The 19,988-nt window shown below is 42.1% G+C and overlaps 1 protein-coding gene across 1 annotated transcript in view; it reads right to left on the bottom strand.

Moving 5' to 3' along the window:
* KCNB2 (potassium voltage-gated channel subfamily B member 2) overlaps positions 1-14,810 on the bottom strand; it is a 384,193-nt gene extending 369,383 nt beyond the window's left edge. The window contains exons 1-2 of the mRNA XM_068525546.1: positions 14,652-14,810; positions 12,003-12,073 (exon numbers count right to left, since the gene is read on the bottom strand). The gene's annotated coding sequence lies outside the window, so the exon portion shown is untranslated. The remainder of the gene's footprint in view (positions 1-12,002; positions 12,074-14,651) is intronic.
* Positions 14,811-19,988: the final 5,178 nt, after the last annotated feature.

The raw sequence follows: 19,988 nt of genomic DNA, 5'->3' as shown, positions 1-19,988 counted from the left end.
CCTACCTGATTTAAACACACTGATGTAAAGGAAGAGAGAGGTAATGATGAAGATGTCTTAATTCATGGGGCTTTGTAGAATACAATCTTCATTTATTGCTTGGGAGCTATAGCCTTAGCCACCATTTGGAATATTGAAAGCTCTTTGAGGTCTTAAATAAATTAATGAATTTGATGAATTATTTAATTAATTCATTATTAATTTAATTAATTCATTCAACAATATTTACTGAGCATCTATTACATCTATTACATATCAAGCACTGTGTTCCAAATGCCATAAAATGCCCCAAACCCTTACTATAATGTTCTACTTTAGCTGTATATATATACACACATGATTACAAACTATGTTTATTATGCTGGAAACCAAGTATTTTGCTGGGCCTGAATGAAACCAGAAGTCAAGTTAAAGAAGTAGCCTTTTAGTAGCTTCTAAGCTTTCTACGTGCACTCTTTCTATAAAGCCTAATGAAAATGCTCTCCTTAGAATTAGAAAAGACTAGGATTCCAAATTTAAAATGACATTTATCTCAAAAGTAAATTAATATTTAACGATAGTCTGATTAATAATTGTGATTTCATGAACTGGAGGCATTTAGCACGAAAGCCCCTAGACACATTTGTTCTATACAGACTAGAGAAAAGGGCTAAAGATGGACCATCTCTTTTCAAATGTTACTTTACTGTTATGTTTCAGAATTTTTCCTTCTAAACACCACTTTCTCACCCTGGTATTAGCTTACTGGAAAGCTTTTCTTTTGTGAAAAGCAGAATCAGGATTCAAGAGCTCCAGTCCCATGAGGACTTTCAAAGGATTAAGAGCAACTATAATGTTATCTAGGTGATAGCTGTGAAAAACAAAAAAACAGTAAAATGCTTCACCTTACTATTTTTACATATTAAATACTGAAATTATTATATCTGATAAATCTCCAAAAATGTATTAATTGGCCTGTCAAGAGCTATCAACATTTCAGATTTTTTTTTTTCCGATGAACTGAACTGTTCTTTGGCTGGTTTTTGTTAATGATCTGAACTGATAAAACGGCTTTTGTAAATAGGCACAAAAGTAAAGAAATCAATACGTGAAATAAAAGGAACTTGCTAAAAGACACAGTGTCGTGTCTGTCATTTTAGAGGTTAGAAAGAAAATAAGAACAGAGGAAGGAGAAACAGAGAAAAGGGGAGGGAACAAAAACAGAAAAAAAAATCCGAGATGGGAAAAGTGGGTGTGAGAAAGCATTTAAGGTCACATTACACTGATACTTACACAGATTAAGTTCTACCTTTGTATAACATTTTACATTTTGTACAGTTCACACAGAGAAAGAAATGCCTTTGTTAAAGAACAATTCCTACGGCTAGAAACAAGACACAGGACATTCAAATCTCTTTGCTAGGAGGTACTGGGAGATCCTCATCAGAGTCAAAATAGGCATTGGACTCCAGACATGTTAATATATGGTTAACTGGAGGCCAACATTAGTTGTAAATGGATATTTCTAGAATTTAAACCGTGCTGCTGGGCTTCCCTGGTGGCGCAGTGGTTGAGAATCTGCCTGCTAATGCAGGGGACACGGGTTCGAGCCCTGGTCTGGGAGGATCCCACATGCCGCGGAGCGGCTGGGCCCGTGAGCCACAACTGCTGAGCCTGCGCGTCTGGAGCCTGTGCCCCGCAGCGGGGGGGGCCGCGATAGTGAGAGGCCCGCGCACCGCGATGAAGAGCGGTCCCCGCACCGCGATGAGGAGTGGCCCCCGCTTGCCGCAACTGGAGAGAGCCCTCGCATGAACCGAAGACCCAACACAGCCAAAAAAATAAATAAAAATAAATAAAGTAAACCGTGCTGCTTTTGAAACTTAGAGTTTCCTAACTTAGAGTCTCCAGGCCTACACTGTCTCATACGGTAGCCACCAGCCATAGATGGCTATTTAAATTTAAATTTAGAATATAATTTCTCAGTCTTACAAGTCAATTTCAAGGGTTCACTAGCTTATGTGGTTAGTGCCTACCATATTGGAGAGTACAGATAGAGAACATTTCCATCACTGCATCAAGTTCTACTGGAAATCACTGGTCTAGCCAGCCTTCCCGTGAAGTTATGAGGCTTAGTATGTTCTGAAGTAGGGATGAGAGACAAATTCTACTGGAAGCGCCATGTTCTGCCTCGTGTGGATCTCATTCCACAGTCTCCACTCTTAGCAGTGGTAGCCCCTGGACCTCCGCTTACAAACTCTTCTCCATCCCAGATTCTAGGACCATCTGGCTCTCGTCAAGAAGAATGTAAGACTGTGTGAGTGCAAAATAGTGCAGGGCCGTGGCTTGGCAGTCCATCACCAGGCAGACTTGCTCTGTTCCTCCTCTGCTCAACCCTGGCCAGCAGTTCTTGGTTAACTGTGTTCTTGGTGCTGTTTCGTGACCTAGAACCTTACGCAGGTCCTGGTTCCATCCATCATTTGTTGATCCATCACTGGATCAACAAATAAACAATGAGCATCAGCTATGTGCCTGGAGTTGCAGAGATGTGATGGATAAAGCAGTGAAGGAGAAGGACAGCCCCTGCCTTTACTGAGTTGACATTCTCACACAGGAAAATGACACCTGGCAGGTAATTACCCACAATTTAAAATGAAAATTGGGGTAAGTGCTGCAAAGGAGAAAACAGTGCTAGGAAAGAGAAGGATGAAGAGACCTGTCCCATTCTGGGAGCCCGAGAAGACTTCTTAGAGCAAGTGACTTCTTACCTTCGATGAGAGACACAAGTAAGAGTTACGAAAGTGGGAGAGAGCATCCCTAACAACTACGTGTGCAGGCCTCACGGCAGGTAATCCCAGGCACCTAAGGGGAACTAAAAGAAAGCCAGAAATTGTAGCAGCAAACGAGGCGGGAGTGGGCCTGAGATGACGCTGGCGGGCAGGGGCCAGGCTGACCAGAGCCTGTTATGCACAACAGCTTACACTAGTGATGCTTTGGAAAATGAAGGAGGAATATGGTAACCCCCAAATTAAAGATTTAGGCCTTTATCCTAAGAAAAGTGGGAAATCGTTCAAGCGTTTTAGGTAGATGAGTGATGTGATCATATTTGCCTTTTATCAAAAAAGCAAAGTGCGGGACTTCCCTGGTGGCACAGTAGTTAAGAATCCGCCTGCCAATGCAGGGGATACGGGTTCGAGCCCTGGTCCAGGAGGATCCCACATGCCGCGGAGCAACTAAGCCCATGCACCACAACTACTGAGCCTGCGCTCTAGAGCCCATGAGCCACAACTACTGATCCCACACGCCACAACTACTGAAGCCCGCGTGCCTAGAGCCTGTGCTCCGCAACAAGAGAAGCCACCGTAATGAGAAGCCCACTCACTGAAAGGAAGAGTAGCCCCCTCTCGCCCAGCGCAGCAATGAAGACCCAACGCAGCCAAAAATAAATAAAAAATAATTTTTTTTAAAAATCACTAAAAAAAAAAAAAAGCAAAGGGCAAATGGATTAAGAGGACAGAAGAGAAGCTAAGAGTCTGAGTAGTAAGATTTAGTGGAAGTTGAGACAGAGGTGTTGGTAGTTTGATGATGGTAGAGGAAAGGGCGCTGTCCACTGTGCCTGAATCCCTGAGTTGATAATGTGACCATCACGGGGCTTTCCTAACACACACCTATGCCTAAACTGGTCTGAACCCCTGCTAGTTACTTAACATAGACCGCTTCCTAAACTCTAAGTCCCCCCAAACTATAGCATTTGGTCCTATGGGGCTGGATCATGTTAATCTTGCCTGCCCCACCTGCCCCTGCCTGTCTAAATCTCCAAATACTCCCTGTTCTCAGACTAGCATCCCCCTATTTGGCCAGGACTTGCCCCAGTGTTCCTTCAGTCTAACATCCTGCCTACATGGACTGCCATCTGCCATCTGTCTCCACTCACTCTAGATGCCACATTTGCCTACCTGGTTGATCTCCTTTTAGGACCAGCCTATTCTGACATTACTGAGTGCTCACTGCTAGAAGATAAAAGGAGAGAGTGGAAAAAGAACCAAATAGCTCAAGTCCTGGAGTCTGCAAGAAATAAACTAGGTGATCAGAAGCAGAGTATAAAAGTATCTCTGGGTAACAGTGGCGACAAAATGGCCCAACTCCCCTAGTTCAGCAAAACCACAGCCTACATGCTCTTCCTCACTCCAGAAGTGCCACCCTCACCCTTTTGTTTTCAGGAGGCTTGCCTCTGCCGATGACCTTTCTTTTCCAAATAGCTCATAAGGAAACACTGATTGTTTGAGCCAGGGCAGACTCACTGTACTTGGCCACTAGAGAGGAAACTGGGGGTTCCTATGTTTGCCTTCAGGTAGACTGTAAGCCCAGCAAGGGTAAAGACCAATTTTGTTTAACCTGGTAACCCAGAAGAGTGCTTTACATATGAAAAGTGTTTAATAAATATTTGCTAAGTACATATCTTCAAAAAAACTGGCTACAACTTGGAGCCAACTGGATTATGAGAAAGCAACAAGCCCTCTTAGTGAAAGAACCACTGCTTTGTCTCAGAAAAAAACATCACGGACTTTTCCGCTATTCCAGGCAAATCCCCTTGTGGACCAAGTCCACTGGCACCTTGCGAAAGGATAGAGGGAAAATTTTAGATGAAGAGATGTGAGGAAGAGTCTAGAGCAAGAGAAAGGCCTAGCAAATGGCTGGTATCTGGGCCCCAGAGAGAACGGGCTGGTGAGCAAACCCCCATGGTGAGAAGTGGTAAATACATTTCTAAGAGCAGTGACATCTCACATTCAGTTAGAATTAGTTTCTTGTCTATGGTATAATTACCATCCTTTATCCCAAAGCACTCCGCCAGAGTCTGTAATCTACAAGAGCCTTATACCAGGGATGATATAGAGAATGAAGGAAAATGTGTGGTAGTCCCAGAAGTCTGGGTCAAGAGCCAAAGACAGGACAGGAGTGAGATGGGGGAGATGCCATCAATAGCGTGGATTAACCAGTGAGTGAATGCAGCTCAAACCCTTTCCCCCTAATTTATTCTGGAGGAAGAGGACGGTAGCAGGGAACAGCTAATTGTCTACCTAAACTTGGGTTTCAATTTTGTAAGAAAGAGCTGGCACTGAGACGTTCTGGGGACGCTGGGATGACATTTCCCAGCCCCCCTGCATCTAGGTACGCCATCTGACTAGTTGTCATCAGCGGACTATAAACAGAAGTGTTGCTGTCACACATGAGCCAGGAGGTTTAAGAAGTCGATGTCTTTTCAATGCTCACTCTTGCTCTCTCTCCATTGGACTGTTATGTGGGTAAGAAATAAACATTTATTATGTTTAGCCACTAATAGTTTAGTTCATTACAGCAGCTAGCATCATCCTAACTTATTCTGAAATTGATACCTTGAAGTGGGTGCTGCCTGAACAAAAATCTGATTGTGTGCTGTTGGCCATTGCCGAGGAAAAAACGACCAGAGACCTGGAACCCTGTTATGCCCTGGCAAAACTGTGATAACTTAGAGGGCAGGTCTACAGCTCTAGAGGAAATGGTTGGAAAGAGCCAGAATGCTAGTATGTGATGGTTACTCCTCACTGCCTATATCAAGGTATTACAAGATAATGGATGAACTTATGAAAGAATTGGCTAGTTTGAGAACAGAAATAAGGGCAAATAGCCAAACTCTAGAAATATAAGACTACAAAGCTGGAACAAACCCCTGCTTCGGGGACTCTAAAGGTGAGGAATGACACTGAAAAAGGCTTTGAATAACAAATGTCCATTAAGACTTCCCAGTTAGAAAAGGGACTCAGCCTTGCAGCCAAAGATCTGATTAATGAAGTTACCTAACCACCCAAGCCTATTATTTCAGATGACCCCAAAATAACCACTTGAGACACAGGTGGTTGAGACATGAGCAAAGAAATGAGGAAGGTTCAAGAATTATAAATAGGAAAGAACTTACATGGTAGGTAGTGGTGTAACTGACAGCAAATAGATAAGAAACCTATGAAGATTTTGAGGGAATTGTATTGTCAAAGAAACTAGGAGCCTAATTTCTAGCGACGATAAAACAACCTCGGGGCTTCCCTGGTGGTGCAGTGGTTAAGAACCCGCTTGCCAATGCAGGGGACACAGGTCCAAGCCCTGGTCTGGGAAGATCCCACATGCCTCAGAGCAACTAAGCCCGTGCACCACAACTACTGAGGCTGCGCTCTAGAGCCCGCAAGCCACAACTACTGAAGCCCGTGTGCCTACAGGCCGTGCTCTGCAACAAGAGAAGCCACCGCAATGAGAAGCCTGCACACCACAACTAAGAGTAGCCCTCGCTCACCGCAACTAGAGGAAACCCGTGTGCAGCAACAAAGACCCAACACAGCCAAAAATAAACAAACAAACAAACAACCTCAAGGCATCCAAACTTATACCAGCAAGAAGCTGGCTGAGAAAGTAATATAACTCCCAAGAAGGATACACTTCTCAACACCCATTTTGAATGTGGCCATGGAGAGTAATGGACAAGGAAGACCCTTCCAGAAGGTGACCACGGCTACAGAGAACAATGAACAAAGGAGTTCTTCCAAGACAGCAAAACCAGAGTCTAATAGAGGAATTCCCCCTACTGCCAGAGCAGGAGGTCTTTAGCAACATGTAATGGGATTTCTTTCATATTATGGGCCAATGACTGCTTTATGCCTCCCATTCTTCCCTCTTCCAAATGAGAATTTTGAATGCAATTATTCTAAAACCCGATCCATCATTGTAGAACAGGAGGCCAGTAACCTGCCTTTTAAGTATAAAGGTTTCTGGACAAGGAGGGGCCATATACAGATTTAAGTGGGGAGGAGGGCTTTAGCATTATTACCAGTAGAACCTGGACTTAAATGGATGCAGCGACCAAGAAGGATTCAGGTAGTCTCCTGGGGCTGACGTTTTCCTACATGTAGCCACAGAGGCAGAATATGATACAAACAGCTGTTTAGCAAAATCTGTGCTTCCCCTTTCATGATAGAGGAATGTTACTAGGGAGCTGCTGCCCAGCCAGAGGTTACATATTCCCCTCTATGTATTTAGATAGAGTGATGTGATCATCTCACTAACAGAATGTGAATGGCAGCAAGGTGTGTCACTTCTTGGATGTGCTCATTCTCTTCCACAGCTGCCAGCTAGATGCAAAGAACTCCAAGCCCCTAGTGTAGATTGAAAGAATCTGGGTCCCCAAATCACAGCATGGAACACACACAATAGACTCTCATATGAGCCAAAAATAATCTTCTACTCTATTAATTACCGCAAAATGGAGGTTTATTACCGAAGCTCAAGTTACCTTAACTAATACAATGACCTTTGAAGAAGAAAGAGGCTTCAAGCGTGCTATGATGGGAGCTGGATGATTTGGAGACACTTGATTTACAACCGTTTGCTACAGAGTATCCAAACCCTTCTCCCCTTCTTCACCATTCCTTTTAAAGGTAAGTCCTGGACCTTATCCTACCTGTATTCCTCAACAGTCTCCCAGGCATCAATCTCTTTTCCTCTTATAGTCCCTCTTCCTCATGCTAGCTCAGAGACTGTCCCCCAGTAAAAGTGGACCACATCACTCTATTTAAAACTGCAGCTGACCTCCACTGCCTGTCCTACAGGATAAAATCCAAGGGGCTTTGCAAGGCGTACAACACCTTTCACGTTTAATCCCCAAGTTCTTCTGTCTTATCTGTCATCGCTTCCCTACAACTGCCAACGTTGAGCCCCAATGAACAGCGAAGCCCTTCTGACGACACTGCTTTGCAAATGCTGTTCCCTCTGCCTAGAATGTTATCCATCTCCCTCCTTTTTAGCCTGGAGGCACCTTACTCATCTCTTAAAAATTAGCTTAGATGTCACTTCAACTGTGAAGTCTTGTCTGACACTCCCACGTAGAAAATAAAACTCTGACAGTTATGATAAGATTAGTCAGCTTTGCATATTGTGCCTACTATTACTTTGTTTCTAGTGCTTAGAAATCTAAGGGGTTGAATTTTGTTGCTGCTCATTTTATTATTTAGTCAGCCTCTAAACTTCCCTTCCGACTAAAAACTTAGAGAAGTCTGATTTTCCAAAATAGCCCAATTATGCATTAGAATTACAGTGGCTTCCTTCTGTAGGAGAATATAGCCATAATCAGTGCTGCCGAATGGGATTAATCCAGTCCTTTTGACTGAGTCTTCTAAAACTGTTAAGTATTTGGAAGGCAAGGCCCAGGAATGCAAGAAACCCTACAATGTGGGTAGAAATTCTGTGTCCTCCATTATTTTTACATTTTCATCAGACACATAAGTAAATGAAAAACTTGCTTATTATTATCTGTGACTAGATTCTAACCTTGTTGTATACAAAATATTTTTACATAGGAATGTTCTAGGAATGTAACTACCATGTTGGGAACTTCACCAGGATTTGCTCACCATTTTGGAAAGTCACATCACCCACTATGACACTGCTCATGTTAACTGATTCACTAATACAACACACCCACATCTGTCTGCAACTGTAGCTGTCACACTCAATGAACATATTTACTTTGTTCTTATTTCAAAATGCCAAATATACAAAAGTGTCATTGATATTCAGTTGAATATTTTCTCTTAGGTCCAAATTCATGCATTTTAAGTAGCATGCATCTGACTGCTTTATGACATCTTTTACTGTAGTATACCTGAGCGTACACATACTGATATACTTGCAATTTTCATAAGCTGCTTTCCTTTTATTTCTTCTTTCTATTACAGATAGAGAATTTATATTGATTTTTGAAACATTACATGTGTAGACAAGTTACACTATCTGTAATATCATTTCAGGAAAGTAAAAGGGATATTACAAAACACTGCTTGAGAAAAAGGGGGCATTGGGTCTGACTGAGTAGAGAATCACAGCTACATGCATCTAGGAATTCAAAGAAATCGTATTTTTTTTACTCTTGGGATGCTTTTGTTAGGCAACTACTCAGCTGAACTGCCATCCTGCTCCACCAATAGCTTTTAAGACATTTTGTTATGATTTATGTGCCTACATGTGTAGGGTGTGAATGTATGATGTCTTATTCGTATTTGTGTCCCCAACACCTCGCTTAGGGCTTGACACAGAGAAGCAGCTCAGTAGATACCTTAAGGATGAAATAACAAATGAGAATCCTGAGAGGTATGCGGTCCCTGGCTCTCTCCATAGAACTCTGAATCAATTATTCAACATTTTGCCTATACCAATATTATAAAGCTTTCTTCATTCTGCCTAATGTCAGTGTCGGTTACGTACAAACTCAATTTTCTCTCCTCCTTGTTGGGCCAAGCATTACTGTGTTCACCTCTGTATCCTGAAAGAACCCTGCATAGAAGCAGCAGTAAATAAGTAATATTTAAATCAAATTATTCCCCGGGAATATTGCTATACATAATGGCTGTGTTTTTAGTACTAACAGTACTGTACTTCAGGTATATTATTGATTCAAAGGGTATTTGTGGATTGGTCTGGACACCGAAGCATCATCTAAAGTACTGTTTCTATAAATGTATTACAAGTTTCAAAAAACCCAAACTTTTAAAATCAACCTTTATGCTCCAAGCCAGTTGTAGGTTGAGAGTTGTCTATAATACAATGCAACTGGGTCTATGAGACCTAACATCTGTGAGAGAAATTAAAATGTCAATCAATCATGAGGGTGTATCTAAAGATTGGATTGTATGGCATCCTGCAGGCAATACTTGGCCATTTTATCTTCCAAATTTAATGATGGTATTTTTCACATAAACAGAAGCAGTTGATATTTCGAAAGAACTTTACTTTAAATCTTATAAAAAGTTTTCTTGATGAAAAACTCAACTTATGATTTGATTTATGCTTTCATGGTTTTATTATAGTTATTTATCACTTAGTAAAATAAATGCACTCTAGACAATATACTAGAAAGTAAACCTGTTGGGCTTCCCTGGTGGCGTAGTGGTTAAGAATCCGCCTGCCAATGCAGGGGACACGGGTTCGAGCCCTGGTCCGCGAAGATCCCACATGCCTGGAAGCAACTAAGCCCGTGCGCCACAACTACCGAGCCTGTGCTCTAGAGTCCGCGAGCCACAACTAATGAGCCCACGTGCCACAACTACTGAAGCCCGCGCGCCGAGAGCCTGTGCTCCGCAACAAGAGAAGCCACCACAGTGAGAAGCCCGTGCAACACAACAAAGAGTAGCCCCCGCTCGCCGCAACCAGAGAAAGCCCACACACAGCCAAAAATAAATAAATAAAATAAATAAATTTTAAAAAATTTTAAAAAAGAAAGTAAACCTGTTAAGTGACTATATTCCAATTTCCAACAATATATTGGGGGTACATTTTACAGGAAAAAAGTGGGGACAGGGGTAAAAGAAAATTATATTGCAAAACTAATAACTTCCTTTCAATATATGAATATTTAATTCTAAAAAATAAACTTAAAATATTTATAATACTATACTTTATTCAAAATAATTCACATTTTTTTAAAAAAACCTGAAACTGAATATAAAATAAACTACCATTAGAAATTGACCAGTCAGATCATGTTTCTTGCCCAGTGTTAGTCTCTGGTACTTCCTAATGTTTTAGCATTCTTATAAAATTCCACCCATCTTTTAAAAATCAGCCTCTAAACTACCTTCTTATTTCAAATTCATAATGAAAGTTTTGGGGTTTTCTCCTATTTAAAATGAAGTCCCTATTTTTGGTCTTTTCCAAGCATTCCCTGTCATAATAACTATGGTATCCCTTAATGGGAGGATATAGCTCCAAATAAATCTAGGAGCTGAAAACATCATTTCTCATTCTGCCGGAGATCACACTTCTTAATATTTAATATCATAGTGGTTAAGTGAAGCCAGAATGCCTGGGTTCAAGCTTGACTGTATCATTTACTTCCTATGTGACTTTAGACAAGAAAAGTCTCTGTAATTTAACTTTTATGTCTATATAACAGAGTATTAGTGATAGCTGCCTCATAGGGTGGTTGTGAGAATTAAAATATTTAGCATTTTTAAAACACTTAAAAAGTGGCTGGCTCAACTATGTGTTACAATAATAATAATGAAAATAAATTTATTTTACTGACATAAATAAAATAATAATAAAAATGTTATTTATAATAATAATGCTTTAATTTAATTTAAATTTTTAAAAAGTTTAGTAAAGGTTATTATTATTATTGTTGTCTTCTAATAATTCCCCAATGCCTAGACTGTGACAAATTTTCATGATCCTCTTCCTGAATCTGCCTTAATTAATTTATTAAGTATGAAATTGTGAAATGCACGTATGTATGCAAGAGATCCCTGATTTTGAACCATACACACAATTCTTCAATTAGTTATTCAAGTTTTACTCTCTATACTGTAAAAATCCTTGGGGGGCAAGGACTAGGTCTTCTATCTCTTTTGTGTTTGTTACATTCTAATCAAGCACTCTTCTTCTTATACATAATGAGTATTAAATGAATTAATGAATAAGTTAGTGAGTGGATACATGGCATTAAATCAGACAGCACAGATAGGTACAATTCAACCTACAGGAACAGACACTTTTCCCTTAAAGATAATACAGTAGGATTTGGCTTACACAGGCCAAGGAGCGCTGAGTCTTACACTCTTGACCTTCTGCCAGACAACCTGGATTTTCGGTGAAGAGTTGGTGGGAATACATATTTTAGAAGCTCAAGGAGGAAATAAGCAATGAACAAGAATGGACTATAGGTCCAAAGTACAAAGATACTTGTAGTATATGACTAAAACTTTGACGGCTGTGCTGCTTTATAAAGTTTATCACTTCGGGAGTAACAAGGCTATAAGCTCTTACCTTAAAAAATACGCTGAACTTAAAAAATATCACATATAATGCATGTGCACTCTCCACTCCTCTGAAGCCCTTATGAAAATAATAGGCATCAGAGTTTTTTGTAAAATCCACTTGACAAATATAAGCAAACCTCAAGTAATATTACATTCTGAAGTAAATGGAAAGTCTTAACCTTATATATTTACCTTAAAACGTTCATGAGGAGATGTCCTATCAACTTTAATGACGCTTCTTATGATGCTTCTTAGGAATTAGTCTAAGGGATAGCAAATTTCAAGGAACTAATTACTTCCTTATAATTTATCAAGAAAAAATACATTAGATCAGAATGAAATTATCTTGTAGATTTCCAATTTTTTACCAGAAATTTGGTTTACTTTCATAACACACACACACATATATATGTATACATACACATATGTATATATGTGTATAATAATGCTTTAATTTAAATTTTTAAACATTTTAATAAAAGTTATTATTGTTATTATTACTGTCTTCTAATAATTCCTCAATGCCTAGACTGTGACAAATTTTCATGATCCTCTTCCTGAATCTGCCTTAATTAACTATGTGTCTATATATACTTAATATGTACATACATACACATACACCAGTCTCTCTTTGAACACCATTTCAAAATGCCAGATATAAATTCAAGAAAAAAAATTTTCAATGTGTAAAGAATATTTTCCACAGATACGCAGGCAGGTATGCAAGAAACCTGGACAGATATGCTTTTAAAGTTGCCAAGAATGTGACTGAAAGCCTATCCTGTCATTTTGTTTCGCTAGCAGTCTCACTTTTGCTACCATACTGGAAATTAGAAGGGCAAGTTCATGTTCACAGTTGCTCCAAGGCATCAACAAGGAAACTTTAAAAGCCAAACAGAAAAGATTGGCTAAGGTAATAATTTTCACTAATCCCATCTGAATATTCAGCAAACACGTATGCCTGGAAAACTGAACTGTGGGATGTGGAGACAAGTGAGACTGGAAATAGTTTCAACAGATGCACGGATTGATTCTACTTAGAAAAACACAGGAGCAAAAGAAAAGAGAGACACTAGCATTCTCAAAGTGGCAGGCAATGGAGTTATTTTCTGGAAGCAGTGTGTATATTTGTGTATGAGGGAGATTTGGGAACACTAACACGGAGAGGGCAAGGTGCAGGTTAAAAGGAGGAAGAATGCAAAGAGAACTGCCAAGTGATTCACTCCTTTCTCCAAGAGTCTGAGTTGTGCCAGAAAAGGAAAAGGAGTGCATTAGACACAATTCTATTTGTGATAAACAACTGGTCTGAATCGGACAGCATGAGGGAGGGGAGTACAGTATTTGCTTGGTGGAGGCATATTAACTCTTTTAGGTGATGAAGTTACTTTTCATTCAGTGGGGGAAAAGGTGTTTATACATTGGGTCCTCCAAATTCTCAGAACTGTAGCCAAACAAGTAATCACGTATTTATGCCTTACATTAAAAACACCACCCCTAGAAGCAATTAAATGCACAGACACATGTACAGTGCACCCAATTACTGAACTGTTTAAGTTCTGATAAATTTAAGAACCAAGAACTCTCTAGTCCAGATGTCCCTAAAGCTTATTCATGTATGACAAGTAAGCTTTGTACAACTTTATATTTATTCACACACACACACACACACACCCCTCTAAAGAGTGAAATAAAGTAAAACTTTACACCTACATAATTTTTTTAATGATACCCTCTATTTCAAAATCTTTCCTGTAAGTTATTCAGTACCGACAAGTTAGACTTTAGATTTTTGACTGGAATTTATCTTTCTCTTGTTCTATGAAATGTGATTATCTCGAATGATGTTTTTTGGTAAATAAACCAAGAGACCTCTGTCCCACACAATACTACACATTTAAAAACAAAAACAAATCCTGACATTTCCTTTGAGCTGAGCTTAAAAAATCAGATTTCCAACAAAATTCCAAAACCCATCAATGCAAAAACAGAAATGTGAAATACTATTTAAAACACTGACATTATTGCATAACTTGATTAGAAGGAATGCTGAACCTGCATGAAATGAACCCAGTGTATATCTGTGCATCCTAAATTTTTCAGTGTAATCTATTATTGTAACACTTGTGCGGTCGTAAATGATGTATACATGGCATGTCTTTGCATACTGCACACTGAAAATTTTTATGAATGAATACACAAAAATGCTCATAATTCGAGAAGATGGATGGTAGCATATTATTTTGAAAACCATCATTAAGCCCTGGAAGCAAACGACGAGGCAAATGGTCGGTGTCTTTTGGTGCCATTCAGGGCAGTTATATTCCCAGGTCCCCTAAGCAGAGTGTGTTGGAGACAGCCATGAAGCTCTTTCCTTACAGACTCATTCTCTCTCTCAGGAACCCTGTGCTACAGAACGGAGACCGTGCGCCGCTCGGAGAACAGAATGCATGCACGTCTCTGTGTTCTGAGGACTGTTCATACATCAGAGACATCACACTCCCCGAATCCGGTCCCACAAGTGTGTGCATGTGAGTGTGGCATTTACCAACAAATGAACAGAAGGCAACAAGAGCTCATCTCCTAGAAATAACATCTCCCATCCCTTCCCAGGCAGACTGCTCGGAAGCTTTTCAGGGGCTAACACTTGAGCGCCTTCCCCACGGGGATGGAGTCTTGCATTAATAACCCTCTCAGGGCTAAGTCAGCTTTGTGTGTAAGTCCACTCGGTGCCATATGGCAGTTTCCAATTCCTTTAGCAACTCAAGTCTGGCTAGGCTGCCCGCGATGATTCATTCTTAAAGGAAGACCCCTTCGGGGAGCAGCAATGCCCCCGCCACTTACCTAGCTCCCACCGACCCCGCTCGGCAGGCGGCACGGGCTCGGGCACCACAAAGGGCTGTGGGATTCCCCGCTCCCTCCGGGGCTCCTCTCCCCGCGACGGTGCCCTTCGCCAATGATGTGTCGCTGGAAATCCCCCTCCCCTCCACGGAGAGGAGGGTCTCCCCGGCTGGCTGGAGCTCCTGGCGTTTTTTGGTTTTTTTTTTTTTTTTTTTTTGGTTTTTTTTTTTCACCCCTCTCTTTACATCCCTGACTCTGGTTCACGGTCTCTAGTAGGAAGGCTCAAAGGAGAGGCGGCGGGAGGAAGCTAAGGCATCCTTAAAAAGAACAATAATCTTCATCGATCTTCACCCCCTTCCCCTCGCGGGCCCCCATCCCCCTGCCGCCGCCGCCGCCGCCCAGACAAGAGAGGGCTGGGATAGAAAAGGAAAAATCGAGCGGGGCTGAGCTCGCCGCGCGGAAGGAGCCGGGAAGGCGAGCCGCGCCAGCCGGGGAGTTGCCGCTCGCTCGGGTTGCCCTCGGCGCGGCGGCGGCGGCGGCGGCGGCGGCGGCGGCCGGCGCGGGCGGAGGGCGGTGGGTGCTTGGTGGGTGTGTGTCTGTGGCGGAGCCGGGGAGAGGCTGGGCGCGGGAAGCGAGGCGGGGCGCTCGGGGGCGCCGGCTTGGGCGCGCACACCGGCCCGCGGCCACCCCGCCTCGCGCTCCGCCTCCTCCCGCGCTCCGCGCACCCGCGGGCTGGAGCGACGGCCGCCGCCGCCGCCGCCGCCTCCTTCTCTTCCTGTTCCTGGGCGCTAGCAGCTCTCGAGGTGGGCGGCGGCCGGGGTGGCGGGGCTGCGCGGCCGGCCGGGCACCGCCGGGGACGCCCGGGCTCGGCCTGGCGGCGCGGGAGCCGTACGCTCGAGCGGGGACAGCGCCCCGGGGCCCGGGGCGCGGGCGAGAGGGCACCGCCCACACCTTGGCGGGCGCCTCCCACTCCTCCCGCGCGCCCGCCGCTCCCCGCGGCCCGGGCCCGGCTGCACACCCACCTGCTTCCCTCGGCGGCTGCCGCTCTGCGGAGCGGGAGGGTCCGCGGCCCCGCGGGCGCCGCTGACAGGGCGACGGGGAAAGCCCGGGGCGCCCCGCCGGGATGCGCTCGGGCGGCTTCGCGGGATTCCCTGGGCCCTTCTGCTCTCGGCTGCTAGGTTCTCCCCCCGCCCGCCCCACACGCCCCTGACCCTGGCCCGCAGCTCGACCCGGGGAACTGGGGCGAGGAGAGACCGCTCCTGAGTGATGGGGCCCGGAGTATCCTCCCGGGGAAAGAGCGCGGGGATAACTAGGAGAGCAGAGAGGATCTGACTTTCCCCCGAGCACCTCCAGCTCCGCTTAGGGGCCGTCGTCAGCCCCCAAACCTCGCTTTCCTGGGTTTGAAGGAAAAGCCTGGTCGGTGGCAGCCGTAACTCTAGCTTCCCACGGGGGCGCTATTCATACCCTGGCTTCCTTTCTTTGGCCTGTTCTCCCTGTCATCTAGAGAACTGTGCCAAGTTCCTCCTTGGAGAGGCCACCGAAGGGACACCCAGAACTTTCCCTACCTTCATGTCGAGGTAAAGACGGGATGAACTTGAATAATAACATCACTGGGCTCTCTGGGTTGCCGACCCATGGGCTCCTCAACAGGCACGAGATAGAGACGGCCTGCACAGTTACAGGCAACGAAGTAGCCTGAAACACCCTTTTAAAAAGAATGCAGGCCGTGACAGTGTATTTTAGAGTGGGGACTCCCTTCTGAGTTTCTTTAGGCCAAGAAAGATGGCTACTGGAGAAGGTCCAACACACTCCGGTTTAAACGTATCTCACTTAATCCTTGCTTCTCTTTTAGCCCTGACGTACACCGGACGCTCCATCATCTAGGGTTCTCTACACCTTGACTTCCCACATCTCCACGGGCCTTACCTTGTGCTGGGTGGTTTTTTCGAGGTGCCAGATATTGGGCATGATGTTTAGTATAGATGTTGGCTCTTCCGACGCCATCGCCCTCCGCCCGGGACCTATCCTGGTCCTTTGCTGTTTTCCAGGCTTCTCAAGTACGAACACTAGGAAAAGGAAGAGGACTCCCAGATCCTCAGACCTTTATCCCCAACCCTGACCTGTTCCCAGGCTTCAGCTCCAAATTTCCAGGGACCTGCCGGATGTCCATTACTACGCCTCCAGTCTTTCCAGCCTCCCATACACACTTCCTGCAGATTACTCTTCCGCAGCCACAACCCTGACGTTATCATTCCCTGCTCACAAATGTTCTCTGGCTTCCCCATTCCCTGCCAGACAGTGTCTGCACACTTCTATGCCATTGCACGCCGCTGGAGTCTCTTCTGGGGTGCTCCTCTCCCAGTTTCAGGTCCAAATCATCCCAGTATTTCACGGTCCACGTTCAACTCCGCCTCCTCCGTGACCCCTCCCTTTTGACGTCCATAGCACGCGGTCTGATCTCTCTCTTTAAAGACATATGACCTTCAGCTGCCTACAGAATGTATGTGCTTCCTATGTAAAAGTCTCACCATGTTAAATGTTTCTCCAGGGTAGATTCCCTATAACTTTGTTTGCATTCTTTACATATAACCCAAAGCTACACATACAAAAAATACCTATTCATCCAACAAGTATTTATTTTGCAACTTTTCTTAGGAACCCGATATTTGTTAAATGAATGGGATTTACAAAATATTTTGTCTAGAAAGACTAATATTCGTTTTAGGGGTGTGCCTAAATATAAGTGGTATGATCTTGCATAAATTTATGGGTGTGAAAAATCCCCTTACTCTACAAGCCCTACATCAGTATCACTGATCACCTTCAATAAGAATTTAATTATTTGCCAAGTGTTTGTTAAAAAACATTTTTTTACCTGAAGTTTCCATTATAGTTCAGAAATCTGAATCCATTTTCCTACTAAGTGGTCATTGATCAAGAGAGCAGATTACCTATTGAGTAAAACACACTGCTGCTATCTCCATAATGGGAAGGAGGGTTCTAGGAGTAATTATCCATCATGCCTGAGTCTTGTCTGTAAGCATGCAATGATATGGAAAAACAATCTTCGGAAATAAAATCTAATTCCACTTACAAAATTACTCATAGCTCAAATGAGCTATAGAGAATAAGCCTTAGTATACAAATTTTTTGGAATAGCTGAATTCTCCATGTGCACAGCTTGAATTCTGGATGGCTGCAAAAACTCTTTTGTGTTGATTATCACCGTGTGGTTTTACTGCCTTAGTGTATATAATTTTGTCTTTTTTTAGTTATTCTCCGAAGAAAAGATTAAAATGAGCTAGCTAAAAAGTCAGACGTTTTCACATTGCTTCTTAAGCCATCTTTTGTTTTAACCTTTATTGATATTTATGGAAATGTTCCTCTTGCTTGTATTTCCATTTTTCAGATTTATCATGAGATTTGATGAAATTATATTCAAAGTAAAGGAGAGAAATATCTGTTTAAAGTGTCAAAATGCTTTCCTCATAATACTTGGTAAAAAAATCACTTTAATATAAGTTTAACCTGAAATACTCTTATGTGTGTCATTAGATCAATTTAGATGAAGAATGTGTTTCCTCATACGTCATAATGCTGGTGTATTGGTATATTTATGTATATACACACGATATCAAGCAAAATAGGTTTTTGGTATTTTTTGTTGAATAAAGTGTTTGAAAAATATTTACTATAATCTGAATAACATCGTTACTGACTACACTTTAACCTATCAAATTGGAATTTTCATTGGCAAGTTGACTTACAGAAAGAGCCTGTATAAGTTAGAATAAAGTAGTAAAGGCTGGAGAAAGAACATATTTTAAATGTTAAAAGCAGAAGGGTAAGAATTTACAAGTTTTTTGGAGGCTAAATAATTAGAATTTGATTTAAATTTATTTAAAAAGTTAAATGGAAAGAAGTTTATAACATATGAGTAAAATCAAACAAAAACAAAATTTAGTTTAAAAGTGGAGTCTTTAAGAATGATGTGAACCCCATTAAAGGAAAAAATACACAAATATAAATGTAAATATGTGTGTGTGTGTGTGTGTGTGTGTTCTGGAAGGATATACATTAACCAGCTAAAGGAGTTACTTTAACAGTTGAAAGGCAGGCTTACTTTTATTTGGTATAACTTGGTTTTACCAAAAGATGGGTGAATATTTATCTTCTTTAAACATCAGCACCATTATAAAGCAAATATACACATAGATTAGGACTACACTTTTTTTTTTTAGTGGGGAAAATACTGCTGTGGTGCTCATCATCATACAAGAAAGCAGGCACTGAAGGGTGATTAGAATTTACCACATTCTTACACCTAAACTGCCTTCTTTCTCCCTTCTAAATAAAAAGGTAGGAAAGCTGGGCAATTTAGAGCAACTCACAGAGTCCTAGCAGCCACTGAAATCCTGCACTCGCACATTGCAGTGAAAGTTTGAAAAATAAATGAGCCGCTTGTGTGTTCATCATTGAAGAGATAAGTACTATTTCACTGATTCTTTTGAATTTAGTTGAGACAGATTTGGCTGTCCTTTGAAGATTTAAAGTAAGAGAGAACCTCCAGAATGACTGTACTTGTATTTTTTTTAACAGGTCTTGTAGGGAGCATGAACTTTTTGGAAAATGTCAAATGCTTAAGCACAACATTTTTTTGCTATGTAGTAACAGGGATATAAGTACAGTGTTTGAATCAATCTTTGGAGCTACTTCCCAACGTCATTAGTATCTAAGCAACCTAGTTAGTTCTTAGGAAGCCATGAAGTTGGGGGTAAAGAATTTCTGGGACCAGTTAACTGGAAATTCCAAAAATATGCTACATAAAAAATATTTAATCATGTTTTTCCAGGACATGGTAGAACAAGGATTGGATTCCTAGTCAGATCTGAGCCCCATCTCTGTTATGTATTTGTGCTGTGTAATAACAGGTAAATTTTACCCAGACATTACAACATGTCAGGGACTGGGCTAAATTCTTTACAGATACTGGCTAATGTAATCCTTATAATGGCTCTTTGAGGTAGATACTATCATGATTATTCCAGTTCATAAAGAAAGTAACTGAACCAGAGAAAATTTAAATCATTTGCCCAAGATCACGTTGTCAGAATTGGAATTTGACCTAAGATAGTGTGACCTTACAATTTTAGGCTATTTCCCTCCATCTCACCCCACGCTGATACCATCTTTCTTCCTGTTTCAAAGGTTGTCTCAAGTTCATGTGGGAAATAGTGTATAAAGTATTATTTTCCATTTTTAGGGTGGAAATCTCGTTAAGGTGAATGTAGGAGTCGCCAAAGACAATCTACAAAAAGGAGAAGAAAAGGAGAGAAAAGC

The sequence above is a fragment of the Eschrichtius robustus genome, chromosome 17 (assembly GCF_028021215.1).
Source record: "Eschrichtius robustus isolate mEscRob2 chromosome 17, mEscRob2.pri, whole genome shotgun sequence".
Lineage (NCBI taxonomy): Eukaryota > Metazoa > Chordata > Mammalia > Artiodactyla > Eschrichtiidae > Eschrichtius > Eschrichtius robustus.
Note: the sequence above shows the minus strand (reverse complement) of the source record. Positions and strands in the feature narration are given on the sequence as shown.